This window comes from Oncorhynchus masou, chromosome 6 (assembly GCF_036934945.1).
Source record: "Oncorhynchus masou masou isolate Uvic2021 chromosome 6, UVic_Omas_1.1, whole genome shotgun sequence".
Lineage (NCBI taxonomy): Eukaryota > Metazoa > Chordata > Actinopteri > Salmoniformes > Salmonidae > Oncorhynchus > Oncorhynchus masou.
In genome coordinates this window covers 23,592,789-23,608,719 of record NC_088217.1, presented here as the reverse complement: position 1 = coordinate 23,608,719, position 15,931 = coordinate 23,592,789, and the positions used below count along the sequence as shown (strand labels likewise).

Genomic DNA, 15,931 nt, shown 5'->3' with positions numbered 1-15,931 from the left:
GGACTGTCGTTTCTCTTTGCTTATTTTATCTGTTCCATAATATGGACTTGGTCTTTTACCAAATAGGGCTATATTCTGTATACCACCCCTACCTTGTCACAACACAACTGATTGGTTCAAACGCATTAAGAAGGAAAGGAAATTTCACGAATGAACTTTTAACAAGGCACACCTGTTTATTTAAATGCATTCCAGATGACTACCTCACGAAACCGGTTGAGAGAATGCCAAGAGTGTGCAAAGCTGACATAAAGGCAAAGGGTGGCTACTTTGAAGAATCCCAAATATAAAATGTGTTTTGATTTGTTTAACACTTTTTTGGTTACAACATTTATTCCATATGTGTTATTTCATAGTTTTGATTTATTCACTATTCCTCTACAATGTAGAAAATAGTAAAAATGAAGAAAAAACGTGGAATGAGTAGGTGTGTCCAAACCTTTGACTGGTACTGTACATAAATCGTTGCTGCTGTAAATATTAATTTTGGTCCTTCATGGAATGCCTTTCCAAAAAAAATAATACAATCCCCCTCTCATTAAATCTGATATCCACCAAATACCTTTGATGGTCTTTATCGATGTGCTACTAGGCTACTCTTATAACATTAGGCTGTTAATAACCGCAATACATTCATGGCAAGAACTTTATTCCAATTGCTCAATTTCATGTTTCTTCTTAAGCGTCAAAGACTTCCCAAACTTCAGTATTTAAATTCACATTTTTTTCCAAGAATCTTTGCCTGGCTTGGATACTATGGAGATTGGACTGGTGTCCTTCCATTTCCATTCGATTACAGGACTGTAGCCTATTGTAACGGTTCTCGTCTGGTGAAGGAGAAGCGGACCAAAATGCAGCGTGGTATTTTTGATACATGTTTAATGATGACGAAAAAACACGAACAATACAAAAACAACAAACGGAACGTGAAAACCTATACAGCCTATCTGGTGACAACAAACACAGAGACAGGAACAATCACCCACGAAATACTCAAAGAATATGGCTGCCTAAATATGGTTCCCAATCAGAGACAACAATAAACACCTGCCTCTGATTGAGAACCACTCCAGACAGCCATAGACTTTGCTAGATAACCCCACTAAGCCACACACCCAACACCCCACAAAACCCCAAGACAAAACACACCACAATAAACCCATGTCACACCCTCGCCTGACCAAATAAATGAAGACAAACACAATATATTACGACCAGGGCGTGACACCTATAAGACTGCTGCCTTCTGTTAGTTAGTGTGAAGAGGTTCCATTGGCCGTGTTTAATGAGTGCCTGTCCAGTGCACTGTCATGGATAGGCTACCAACTACCATCAGGGCACCCCCCCCCCCACCCTCTTCCTATCTAAATTTAGTGGATTCTTTAACAGGAGGAATGGAGTCACCATGCATACGGAAGGGTAGCCTAGCCTACTATCATATCATAATTGTCAGAAGTCTTCCGTCAGCTGTCTAAAGATATGTCATTTTAGAACATAAATGAGTGTGAGTTGAAGTGCTTAAACTCCCTTTATAGATGAGTTATATTTGATTAACACCAACAATTTATAAATCACACACCATTCTGTGGTTTTGAGTTGTAGTGTTCTCATCCATTGTTCACACAGACGCACGCACACACATACAGATGTTATTAATATACAACAAGTGTATTAGTTTGTCTGTGAGTGAGTGTACTTGTCACTGGGCATTGTGGTCAGAAAGCTGAGAGGGGAGTGGCTTATTGCTCATCTTAGTAAGCTGTGGTTAGAAAACTGGAAACGCCAGACAACTCCCTCGTCAACAATGAACTATCTATTTGACTATACTACTGAGGGGAGTTTTTATTTTTAAATGTATATATATTTTTCTACTGTATTATTGACTGTATGTTTATTTATTCCATGTGTAACTGTGTTGTATGTGTCAAACTGCTTTGCTTTATATTGGCCAGGTCGCAGTTGTAAATGAGAATTCTCAACTAGTTTACCTGGTTAAATAAAGGTGAAATAAATACAATTAAAATAAATAAAAAAATAGGTTAGTTATTTTTAGCTCTCTACTTCCATAATGACACAAATTCATGGGGATAGGGGAGCAATGGAGATAGAGAGGTAGACAGAGATAGACAGAGAGGTAGAGAGGTAGGGAGACAGAGGTAGAGAGGGAGACTAAGAGATAGAGAGGGAGACAGAGATAGACAGAGAGGTAGAGAGACAGAAGTAGAGAGGGAGACTAAGAGATAGAGAGGGAGACAGAGAGAGAGATAGAGAGATAGAGAGGGAGAGTGAGAGAGGTAGAGCTTGTAGGTGGCAGGTGGACAGAGGACTGTCTGTTTGGGCCACTCAATGATACAGCTGTTGTAAACAGCTGTTTGGATAGGCTGGGACTGGATGAGGTGTGGTGGATTCCCACCAGAATGTCCTGAACACAGTCAAGAGAAGTAAGAGCAAGAGAAAGGGAGAGATATAGAGAGTTTATCACTGCCTATTATAATTCTTTATAGACTACAGACTTTGACCTTAAAAACTTGATGATATTGTCTCAGCCAGTCCAGAGCCGGCAGGCTATTTCATAACACTTTTGTTGAATTTCTTCAATGGTGTTATAACACCTACCGGTATAACATCAACCAAATGACTGTTGCATAATCTGTCACAGAGGAAGTGCTCATGAAGTCCTCATCCCCCCTCTCTTTCATTCTGTCTTTCCTCCCCTTCTCCGGTCGTCTTTTGTTGTCAGCTCGTCTGAATGGGGACACAACCAATTAAGAGAAAATCTGGAAACAAGAACAGGAAGCAACATAAGAGTACCAAATCATTCAATCTCAAACAAACTTATTTCATTACCTATCTCTCTCTTTCCTGTCTCTCTTTCTCTCTCGCTCTATTTTCTCACCTCGGGACAAACAGAAAAGTTTGTTTTCAGTGGGAAAGAGAGAGAGGGAGAGACAGTGTGTGAGAGAGAGAGAGAGAGAGAGAGAGATGGCAAATGGCAAGGGGTTGGTATTTGTTTGTTGCACAATTCCCCCTCTGCCAACACAAAGGGACCAATTTCCTCCTGAAATAGACTTTTAGTTTAACGTTACAATGAGGAGCTCTGGGGAGGAGGAGGGCGAGAAAGAAGGATGGTAGATAGAAGCATTAATGTCCTGGGGGAGTATAGAACACGGTCTATCATCAAAGACTTCCTGTCCAGTGGTCACTCACTGTCTGATGAAACATCTAGATGTTGTATTAGGCTAAGAACCAAGTAGGAATAATAACAACAAAAAACTCTGTGTCTGTGTGTGTCTCTCTCGCTCGCTCTGTTGTTCCATCATTTGGAGAAGGATGAATGCATGTTGTGGTAGGTGGGTCATGAAAAATGCAAGTAAATGTTTATCCAAAACATATCTCTGCTTGCACTTATTAATTTACTTACCAAACCATGTTCTTTCATATCAATGGTTACAGTAAAAGTGAGCTGGTAATGCAGTACCAAGCTCAGCCACAGTGGGGTGCTTGCAAATCTGGACTTTGCACTGTTCCAGGGTGAGTTACTACAGATATGTCCCAAATGGTACCCTATTCCCGATTTAGTGTACTACCTTTGACCATGAACCATAGGGATGGATATAGGGTGCCTTTTGGGAAGCAACCATCCTTTCCCTCCTCACTATTTCTCACCTTATTTCACCAGATACTGTAGGGCATAGCAGGCTGGTGGGGGGAGCTGTAGGAGGACGGGCTCATTGTAATGAGTGGAACGCTATCAAATTCATCAAACATATGAAAACCACGTTTGACTCTGTTCCATTAATTCCATTCCAGCCATTACAATGAGCCTGTCTTCCTATAGCTCCTCCCACCAGCCTCCTCTGCTGTAGAGTTCATCAATTTAATCACACAATTCAGAGAATGCTCTATAAATTACTATGAATTCATGCACACACACACACACACACACACACACACACACACACACACACACACACACACACACACACACACACACACACACACACACACACAGCTCCCAAAGCAGTATTTAGCATAATGACAAAACATAACATCGCATGTCTTCTCTGACATATAACCTAATTTGTCTCATGTTCCTACAGTAGAACAGTATACCACATGGGCTGCAATGTTCCTAATCTAGATAATAATTATTAGCAATTAGACCAGAAATGCAAATACACACTACAGGTCTTTACCAAATGGTACCCTAGTGCCTATGGTCAAAAGTAGTGCACTAGAGGGACTAGGGTGCCATTTGTTTAATCAGATTGGTACAACTTGTGCCATATCAGAGGTTCTCTCTCAGGCCCTGTAAACACATAGGTTGTACAACTAGGGTTGCATTATTACAGGAACTTTCAATACCCCTGGTTTTCCAGAAATCCTCATTCCGGATTTCCTGCTTATTCCCTCCTGAATCTTGGAATCTTCCAACTGGGATTTTAAAGAAAACAGGGGATTTATTAACATTATCCAGAATTTTGTAACCCAATGTGCAAGTGATGTACAAGGCATTTGACACCATAGTTGCGATACACAACTGATATTCTTAAGATGCAACAGAGTTTGTCTGCACAAACATATTTACAACCACTGTGTGGTGTCTCCAAAACTTTCCGATGTATTAAAACAGTTGTGTCCAATGCTTTGGGCATCAGTTGTACAACTAGAGTGTGTATAGGGCCTCTCAGTCTGTCTTACTGGGTCTAACATTTGAGTCTTGCTCTCTGAGGCAACTAATATATAACTGAATATTTAGAAATTGAGTGAACATAGAAATTACTTATGTTGTGACCCTTAAAGAAATAGCAGAACTGTGTTTGTTGATAAACATGTTTTATATGCTCATCATTTTCATTCATTCTGCTTAGTAACACAGCACCAACAAAACTCTTGGGAGAACAGTGTTGTTTACCAGAGCTGCAAAAATGGGCAAATCAGTTTGATATCAGCATTAAGACCCTCAAAATGTCATCTCCCTCTGGGTTGGTATCAACCTTGTCATTATGGTCGAAGTCCCAAATTGTTGACTACATTTGACCAGAGCCTTAGGGTGCCATTTGGATGCACACTGTTCATCACATCACATGCCAAATAGACAACCTCAGTACACCTACCCTGAGGGGGAATGTCCACACCTGCACCTAGTGAACCTACGGGAAAAAAGCATGTTTAACTAAGTGCACCTGCACACAACCTGAGTGTACAAAACATTAGGAACACCCTCCTAATATTGAGTTGCACCCCTTTTGCCCTCAGAACAGCCTCAATTCGTCCGGGCATGGACTCTACAAGGTGTCGAAAGCGTTCCACAGGGGTGCTGGCCCATGTTGACTCTAATGCTGGTGGACCGTTTCTGAACCTTTCTATTCTCATAGTTTCTACAGATTGTAAATAAAATAATTGTTTTTGCTAAGAGTAAGTTTATATTATTTATCAATTGACTATGATTTTTAGAATCACACTGCAGTGTTATTTGCAGAGTTAGCTCCAAGTAGATGTTACAATTGTTTTGCTATCCCCAAACCTGCGACCAAAAACAGGCTACATACTGTATGGCGGCACCAAAACAAGTGACCTAATGATTCTGTCTCTTCGCAGCAAAATATGCAGAGCTGGGATGGTTGCATATAACATTATGTTGGTTGCAAGAATTTTGTATAATAATTGACATATTAAAAACGTTGAGTTTTTCTCCAGCGCTGTTTTGTATCAGTTCATAAACCATGTTAATGTTTACTAATTTAAAAAATTACTCTCTCCAGAAATAAGTCTCTCACTGTTGCCGCCTGCTACCGACCCCACTCAGCTCCCAGCTGTGCCCTGGACACCATTTGTGAATTGATCGCCCCCCATCTAGCTTCGGAGTTTGTTCTGTTAGGTGACCTAAACTGGGATATGCTTAACACCCCAGCAGTCCTACAATCTAAGCTAGATGCCCTCAATCTCACACAAATCATCAAGGAACCCACCAGGTACAACCCTAAACCTGTAAACAAGGGCACCCTCATAGACGTTATCCTGACCAACTGGCCCTCCAAATACACCTCCGCTGTCATTAATCAGGATCTCAGCGATCACTGCCTCATTGCCTGTATCCGCTACGGGCCCACAGTCAAACAGCCACCCCTCATCACTGTCAAACACTCCCTAAAACACTTCTGCGAGCAGGCCTTTCTAATCGACCTGGCCCGGGTATCCTGGAAGGATATTGACCTCATCCCGTCAGTTGAGGATTTCTGGTCATTCTTTAAAAGTAACTTCCTCACCATCTTAGATAAGCATGCTCCGTTCAAAAAATGCAGAACTGAGAACAGATATAGCCATTGGTTCACTCCAGACCTGACTGCCCTCGACCAGCACAAAAACATCCTGTGGCGGACTGCAATAGCATCGAATAGTCCCCGCGATATGCAACTGTTCAGGGAAGTCAGGAACCAATACACGCAATCAGTCAGGAAAGCAAAGGCCAACTTTTTCAAGCAGAAATTTGCATCCTGTAGCTCTAACTCCAAAAAGTTCTGGGACACTGTAAAGTCCATGGAGAACAAGAGCACCTCCTCCCAGCTGCCCACAGCACTGAGGCTAGGTAACACGGTCACCACTGATAAATCCATGATAATCAAAAATTTCACAAGCATTTCTCAACGGCTGGCCATGCCTTCCACCTGGCTACTCCAACCTTGACCAACAGCCCCCCCCCCCCCGCGCAGCTACTCGCCCAATCCTCCCCATCTTCTCCCTTACCCAAATCCAGATAGCAGATGTTCTGAAAGAGCTGCAAAACCTGGACCCGTACAAATCAGCTGGTCTTGACAATCTGGACTCTCTATTTCTGAAACTATCCGCCCCCATTGTCGCAACCCCTATTACCAGCCTGTTCAACCTCTCTTTCATATCGTCTGAGATCCCCAAGGATTGGAAAGCTGCCGCAGTCATCCCCCTATTCAAAGGGGGAGACACCCTGGATCCAAACTGTTACAGACCTATATACATCCTGCCCTGCCTATCTAAGGTCTTCGAAACCCTAGCCAACAAACAGATCACTGACAATCTCAAATCCCACGTACCTTCTCCGCTGTGCAATCTGGTTTCCGAGCCAGTCACGGGTGCACCTCAGACTAGCTCAAGGTACTAAACGATATCATAACCGCCATCGATAAAAGACAGTACTGTGCAGCCATCTTCATCGACCTGGCCAAGGCTTTTGACTCTGTCAATCACCATATTCTTATCGGCAGACTCAGTAGCCTCGGTTTTTTAATGACTGCCTTGCCTGGTTCACCAACTACTTTGCAGACAAAGTTCAGTGTGTCAAATCGGAGGGCATGTTGTCCGGTCCACTGGCAGTCTCTATGGGGGTGCCACAGGGTTCAATTCTCGGGGCGTGTCTTTTCTCTGTATATATCAATGATGTTGCTCTTGCTGTGGGCGATTCCCTGATCCACCTCTACGCAGACGACACCATTCTGTATACTTCTGGCCCTTCCTTGGACACTGTGCTATCTAACCTCCAAACGAGCTTCAATGCCATACAACACTCCTTCCGTGGCCTCCAACTGCTCTTAAACGCTAGTAAAACCAAATGCATGCTTTTCAACCGTTTGCTGCCTGCACCCGCACGCCCGACTAGCATCACCACCCTGGATGGTTCCGACCTAGAATATGTGGACATCTATAAGTACCTAGGTGTCTGGCTAGACTGTAAACTCTCCTTCCAGACTCATATCAAACATCTCCAATCCAAAATCAAATCTAAAGTCGGCTTTCTATTCCGCAACAAAGCCTCCTTCACTCACGGCGCCAAACTTACCCTAGTAAAACTGACTATCCTACCGATCCTCGACTTCGGCGATGTCATCTACAAAATAACTTCCAATGCTCTACTCAGCAAACTGGATGCAGTTTATCACAGTGCCATCAGTTTTGTTACTAAAGCACCTTATACCACCCACCACTGCAACCTGTATGCTCTAGTCGGCTGGTTCTCGCTACATATTCGTCACCAGACCCACTGGCTCCAGGTCATCTACAAGTCCATGCTAGGTAAAGCTCCGCCTTATCTCAGTTCACTGGTCACAATGGCAACACCCACCCGTAGCACGCGCTCCAGCAGGTTTATCTCCCTCACCAACTTTAAACATCTGCTATCTGAGCAGCTAACCGATCGCTGCAGCTGTAAATAGTCTATCGGTAAATAGCGCACCCAATTTACCTACCTCATCCCCATACTGTTTTCATTTATTTTATTTTCTGCTCTTTTGCACACCAGTATATCTTCCTGCACATGCCAATCTGATCATTTATCACTCCAGTGTTAATCTGCTAAATTGTAATTATTTGCCTACCTCCTCATACCTTTTGCACACAATGTATATAGACTCTTTTTTTCTACTGTGTTATTGACTTGTTTATTGTTTACTCCATGTGTAACTCTGTGTTGTCTGTTCACACTGCTATGCTTTATCTTTGTAAGGTCGCAGTTGTAAATGAGAACTTGTTCTCAACTAGCCTACCTGGTTAAATAAAGGTGAAATAAAAATAAAAATAAAATGTGACATGGAATCGGTACATGGAAAATCTCATCCCAATTATTTAGCAAACGGTATGGTGGAGTTGTACATTTTTTGGTACTTAAATGAAACTGACACACTTTTTTTATTTATCACAATTTTGGTCTTCAATGCAGGGCCAACAGTCAAGTTCCTTACCTTTTCCCTGTTCCACTTGCCTCCTCCATTGTTGCGGTAATGCTGCAATCGGTTGTAATTTTGGAGAGAGCAGACATTTCCATATATTTTGTTAACTGCATGTGAGACTTAACTCCACCAGTCCTATTTATGATATAATTTATAAAGATTATATCGTTTAATATTTTTTTTATAAAAAAAAAATCTATTAGTATATTTGAGTTTAACCATACTGTGATATTTGTTATAATATTTTTTATTTTTTTCTTCTGGTGGATTAAACTGAAATTGCAGCCAGATGTATATGGCTCATTTTAAAACAGGCAATATTTTGGAGATTATTTCCTTTTCAAATAACCGAAAGTGAGAGGTGTAAAAATGCCATTCTTACTAATCTGCTAGAGAACCAGTTTGAATTTAAGTATAGTTTTCGTATGACTGAAGCATTTAGTGAAAGGTGCAATGATTTAATATTTAATAATTTCTGCCCTTCCGAATTTCATATTCATTAAATATATAGGCATGTTTAATTTTGTCTGGTTTGCCATTCCAAATAAAGAGGAGTATTTTTTGGTCATATAATTTAAAAAACAAGTTGTTAGGTGTAGGCAGGGCCATATAAAAGCTTAGTTTTATTACAAAACAATAGGTAATATGGTGCACGAATCATAATTCTGTTTTAATGCAGAGAGGTCAGAAAAATGATCTAGATCCTGTATGAGGCTGTGCAGGGATACAAATTGCAGATTTTTCGTCAGCGTTTTTGTTTTTAAGCCCTGGATTTCTAAGCCATTGATATTGTTGGATCTGATTTGAATAGCTAACATTTCGATGGCCATAATAAATAGATATACCAATAGTGGACAAGTTAATACTTCCTGAAAAGTAGCCATTATTTACTATTTTACACAGGTGGTAGATCATTCCTGATACACACAGGAAACTGTTGAGTGTGAAAAACCACCATGTTTGCAGTTCTTGACACATTCAAATCGGTGCGCCTGGCACCTACTACCATACCCTGTTCAAAGGCACTTAAATATTTTGTCTTGCCCATTCACCCTCTAAAACATGAAACATGTGACATCAATAAGGGATAATAGTTTTCACCTGGGCAGTCTATGTCTTGGAAAAAGCAGGTGTTCCTAATGTTTTGTACACATTGGAAATAATTGACAGCAACATAAAAAATGTGGGTATACATTGCAAACAGGGCTTGTATCAGTATCAGAGTGGGTGTTTGCAGCACTTTGAAGTTTGCCTGAGAACAAGTATACACTAACCAACTAGCCTTGATTTCACAGAGGAGTGAAAAAGCAACTGAATTGAACAACCTAGAGGAAAGTTGTTGTGATGGATAAAACAATGGATGGATTGGATCAAGCTTTGTTTGATTGATGATCTTTTGAAGAAAGTGGTATGTGTGTGTCTATGTTCCCTTCTCTCATATTCTCTTTTATAGAATGACAAACGACAGAGAAATGATATAACATTCCATACATGTCTGTTGCAGGGGAGGCTCCTCAGAGAAAGGGTAGGACCATCCTCCTCAGTGAACTTCATTAAAATAAAAATGGTAAAACATTGAAAAAGTTATCCTTTTTAGATAAAACTATACTAAATATATTCATGTCACCAAATAATTGATTATAAACACTGTTTTGCAATGAAGGTCTACAGTAGCCTAAACAGCACTCAGTAGGGTAGCACCATTGTGTAGCCGGAGGACAGCTAGCTTCCGTCCTCCTCTTGGTACATTGACTTCAATACAAAACCTAGGAGGCTCTTGGTTTTCACCCCCTTCCATAGACTTATACAGTAATTATGACAGCTTCCGGTGGACGTCCTCCAACTTATCAGAGCTCTTACAGCATGAACTGACATGTTGTCCACCCAATCAAAGGATCACAGAATGAATCTAGTACTGAAAGCATAAGTTACAGCTAGCTAGCTAGCACTGCTGTGTGCATAAAATGTGGTGAGAAGTTGACTCAAAGAGAGAGAAAGACAATAGTTCAACAGATTTGAAACAAATTAATTTCTTCAAAAATGAAGCAGAAGCAAGACAGAGAGAGAGAGGATTTCATTTTTTTTCAGTTTCAAATCAAATCAAATTTTATTTATCACGTGCCGAACACAACCTTACTTACAAGCCCTTAACCAGCAATGCAGTTTTAAGAAAATACCAACAAAAAAAGTAAGAGATAAGATTTTTTTTTAAAGATCAGCAGTAAATAACAATAGCGGGGCTATATACAGGGGGTACAGAACAGAGTCAATGTGCGCGGGCACCGGTGTCGAGGTAGTTGAGGTAATTACAGTGCCTTGCGAAAGTATTCGGCCCCCTTGAACTTTGCGACCTTTTGCCACATTTCCGGCTTCAAACATAAAGATATAAAACTGTATTTTTTTGTGAAGAATCAACAACAAGTGGGACACAATCATGAAGTGTAACGACATTTATTGGATATTTCAAACTTTTTTAACAAATCAAAAACTGAAAAATTGGGTGTGCAAAATTATTCAGCCCCTTTACTTTCAGTGCAGCAAACTCTCTCCAGAAGTTCAGTGAGGATCTCTGAATGATCCAATGTTGACCTAAATGACTAATGATGATAAATACAATCCACCTGTGTGTAATCAAGTCTCCGTATAAATGCACCTGCACTGTGATAGTCTCAGAGGTCCGTTAAAAGCGCAGAGAGCATCTTGAAGAACAAGGAACACACCAGGGAGGTCCGAGATACTGTTGTGAAGAAGTTTAAAGCTGGATTTGGATACAAAAAGATTTCCCAAGCTTTAAACATCCCAAGGAGCACTGTGCAAGCGATAATATTGACATGGAAGGAGTATCAGACCACTGCAAATCTACCAACACCTGGCCGTCCCTCTAAACTTTCAGCTCATACAAGGAGAAGACTGATCAGAGATGCAGCCAAGAGGCCCATGATCACTCTGGATGAACTGCAGAGATCTACAGCTGAGGTGGGAGACTCTGTCCATGGGACAACAATCAGTCGTATATTGCACAAATCTGGCCTTTATGGAAGAGTGGCAAGAAGAAAGCCATTTCTTAAAGATATCCATAAAAAGTGTCATTTAAAGTTTGCCACAAGCCACCTGGGAGACACACCAAACATGTGGAAGAAGGTGCTCTGGTCAGATGAAACCAAAATTGAACTTTTAAGGCAACAATGCAAAACGTTATGTTTGGCGTAAAAGCAACACAGCTCAACACCCTGAACACACCATACCCACTGTCAAACATGGTGGTGGCAGCATCATGGTTTGGGCCTGCTTTTCTTCAGCAGGGACAGGGAAGATGGTTAAAATTGATGGGAAGATGGATGGAGCCAAATACAGGACCATTCTGGAAGAAAACCTGATGGAGTCTGCAAAAGACCTGAGACTGGGACGGAGATTTGTCTTCCAACAAGACAATGATCCAAAACATAAAGCAAAATCTACAATGGAATGGTTCAAAAATAAACACATCCAGGTGTTAGAATGGCCAAGTTAAAGTCCAGACCTGAATCCAATCGAGAATCTGTGGAAAGAACTGAAAACTGCTGTTCACAAATGCTCTCCATCCAACCTCACTGAGCTCGTGCTGTTTTGCAAGGAGGAATGGGAAAAAATTTCAGTCTCTCGATGTGCAAAACTGATAGAGACATACCCCATGCGACTTACAGCTGTAATCGCAGCAAAAGGTGGCGCTACAAAGTATTAACTTAAGGGGGCTGAATAATTTTGCACGCCCAATTTTTAAGTTTTTGATTTGTTAAAAAAGTTTGAAATATCCAATAAATGTCGTTCCACTTCATGATTGTGTCCCACTTGTTGTTGATTCTTCACAAAAAAAATCCAGTTTTATATCTTTATGTTTGAAGCCTGAAATGTGGCAAAAGGTCGCAAAGTTCAAGGGGGCCGAATACTTTCGCAAGGCACTGTATGTACAGTAGTGCAAAAAAGTATTTAGTCAGCCACCAATTGTGAAAGTTCTCCCACTTAAAAAGATGAGAGAGGCCTGTAATTTTCATCATAGGTACACTTCAACTATGACAGACAAAATGAGAGAAAAAAATTCAGAAAATCACATTGTAGGATTTTTAATGAATTTATTTGCAAATTATGGTGGAAAATAAGTATTTGGTCACCTACAAACAAGCAAGATTTCTGGCTCTCACAGACCTGTAACTTCTTCTTTAAGAGGCTCCTCTGTCCTCCACTCGTTACCTGTATTAATGGCACCTGTTTGAACTTGCTATCAGTATAAAAGACACCTGTCCACAACCTCAAACAGTCACACTCCAAACTCCACTATGGCCAAGACCAAAGAGCTGTCAAAGGACACCAGAAACAAAATTGTAGACCTGCACCAGCCTGGGAAGACTGAATATGCAATAGGTAAGCAGCTTGGTTTGAAGAAATCAACTGTGGGAGCAATTATTAGGAAATGGAAGACATACAAGACCACTGATAATCTCCCTCAATCTGGGGCTCCACGCAAGATCTCACCCTGTGAGGTCAAAATGATCACAAGAACGGTGAGCAAAAATCCCAGAACTACACGGGGGGACCTACTGAATGACCTGCAGAGAGCTGGGACCAAAGTAACAAAGCTTACCATGACACATGACTCAAATCCTGCACCTGCAGTTTGCAAGAGAGCATTTGGATGATCCACAAGAAGATTGGGAGAATGTCATATGGTCAGATGAAACCAAAATATAACTTTTTGGTAAAAACTCATCGCGTTTGGAGGACAAAGAATGCTGAGTTGCATCCAAAGAACACCATACCTACTGTGAAGCATGGGGGTGGAAACATCATGCTTAGGGGCTGTTTTTCTGCAAATGGACCAGGACGACTGATCCGTGTAAAGGAAAGAATGGATGGGGCCATGTATCGTGAGATTTTGAGTGAAAACCTCCTTCCATCAGCAAGGGCATTGAAGATGAAACGTGGCTGGGTCTTTCAGCATGACAATGATCCCAAACACACCGCCCGGGCAACGAAGGAGTTGCTTCGTAAGAAGCATTTCAAGGTCCTGGAGTGGCCTAGCCAGTCTCCAGATCTCAACCCCATAGAAAATCTTCATTAAAAAATCAAATCCTAAAATGTGATTTTCTGGAATTCTTTTCCTAATTTTGTCTGTCATAGTTGAAGTGTACATGTGATGAAAATTACAGGCCTCTCTCATATTTTTAAGTGGGAGAACTTGCACAATTGGTGGCTGACTAAATACTTTTTGCCCCACTGTACATGCAGGAGGGTTATTAAAGTGGCTATGCATAGATGATAAAAGAGTAGCAGCAGCGTAGGTGGGAGGGTGGGGGGATGGGTGCAAATAGTTTGGGTAGCCATTTGATTAGCTGTTCAGTAGTCTTATGGCTTGGGGATGTTTAGAAGCCTCTTGGACCTAGACCTGGCGCTCTGGTACTGCTTGCCGTGCGGTAGCAGAGAGAACAGTCTATGACTAGGGTGACTGGAGTCTTTGACAATTTTTAGGGCCTTCCTCTGATCCTGCCTGGTATAGAGGTCCTAGATGGCAGGCAGCTTGGCCCCGGTGATGTACTGGGCAGTTCGCAATGCCTTCTGTAGTTCCTTGTGGTTGGAGGGCGAGCAGTTGCCATACCAGGCAGTGATGCTTTCACTTACTTAGCTAGCAAATGCAGCTGGTTAGTTTAGTTACTCAAACACCCGGCTCAAACAGAGGGATACTATGTTAGCTAGCTGGCTATGACTTTCCAACACAACACTTGAACTCTTTCCAAGCCAAGGTAAGCTTTTGGTTTTATTAATTTATTGTCACCGGGACCCGCCGGTGTAACTGCTTACTGACTGTACACTGTAACGTTACTGCATGATTGTAGTGGGTTTACTAATGCATTAGTTCTATTAGCTATGTTGACTCGGATGTTACTTTGTGTGTAGCGGTTATGACATGGTTTGGCTTGGGAAGTTTTTTTTGCTTGGTCACATACAGTACAGTTGATGTGTTATTCATTGAAGTCCACAAATGAAGGGAAAAGGTGAGAGGAGGAGTGCAAAGAGGCTAGAATGAACACAATGTGGTTGCCATGATCAGGGGTGTCTTCATTACGCCAATTCTGTTGAAAAACATTTCTTAAACGGAAGCAAACGAAACGGGGATAAAAATACCTGAATTTGTCCAATTAAAAACTCTCCTTTGCAACTGTTGGACTAATGATTACACCCTAGATCAGCTAGATGCAGGCACTAGTATGCAAGGTGGTATTGAATGTGTCACTGTCTGTCCATGTGTCACTGTCTGTCATCTCAAAATTCTCTCAACTTGTGTGCACTTACGTTGTAAACTTTTATTCATAGGCTAGTTTGTAGCAACCTCATGATGGGTATAGGGAAAATTTGAGTATCATGTAGTAGCCTAAACCTACATTGAACTGGGTGAATGGAATATGAATGACAGTCACCCAACATGCTGTAATAGAAATTAGGCCATGCTCATGAAAAAATAATCATCCTCCCTCATCATAAACGGCACTGACCGCCACTGGTCTGTTGTTATATATACTTTCATAGTACTTATCATTATTGTGTTTTACAAGACAATATGCTGGGGAACAGTTATTGTAACTGTCTGTTATGAAGAAGACACAGGAAAAGGAAGACAAAATGTACATGTTGGTTGATTATATACACTGGGTATTGTAAGATTTGACCTCCCTTGGATTTTAATAAAAAGATATTGCACTACAAAGTGGTAATCTTATAGACATTTTTTTGTAATTGATCTACACAAAATACTCCATAATGTCAAAGTGAAAATAAAATTCTACAAATTAATAAAAACAAAACTAAAATATAGTAGTTGCATACATATTCAACCCCCTTGTTTAGGCAAGCCTAAATTAGTTCAGGAGTCAAATTTGTCTTAACCTCTTGATGCTATGGGGGCGCTATTTCATTTTTGGATGAAAAACGTTCCCATTTTAAACAAGATATTTTGTCACAAAAAGATGCTCGACTATGCATATAATTGATAGCTTTCGAAAGAAAACACTCTGACGTGTCCAGAACTACCAAGATATTTTCTGTGCGTGCCCTAGAACGTGAGCTTCAGGCAAAACCAAGATGAGATGGCATCCAGGAAATGAGCAGGATTTTTGAGGCTCTGTTTTCCATTGTCTCCTTATATGGCTGTGAATGCGAGAGGAATGAGCCTGCCCTTTCTGTCGTTTCCCCAAGGTGTCTGC

General features: G+C 41.1%; 1 long non-coding RNA gene across 1 annotated transcript; it reads right to left on the bottom strand.

Annotated features, from left to right (window-relative positions):
• Positions 1-854: 854 nt before the first annotated feature.
• Positions 855-3,284, bottom strand: LOC135541040 (uncharacterized). The gene is made up of 2 exons (XR_010455906.1): positions 2,617-3,284; positions 855-2,422 (listed from the first exon to the last, which is right to left on the bottom strand). It is a non-coding gene; the product is annotated as an uncharacterized LOC135541040 (long non-coding RNA).
• Between the last annotated feature and the right edge of the window lie 12,647 nt (positions 3,285-15,931).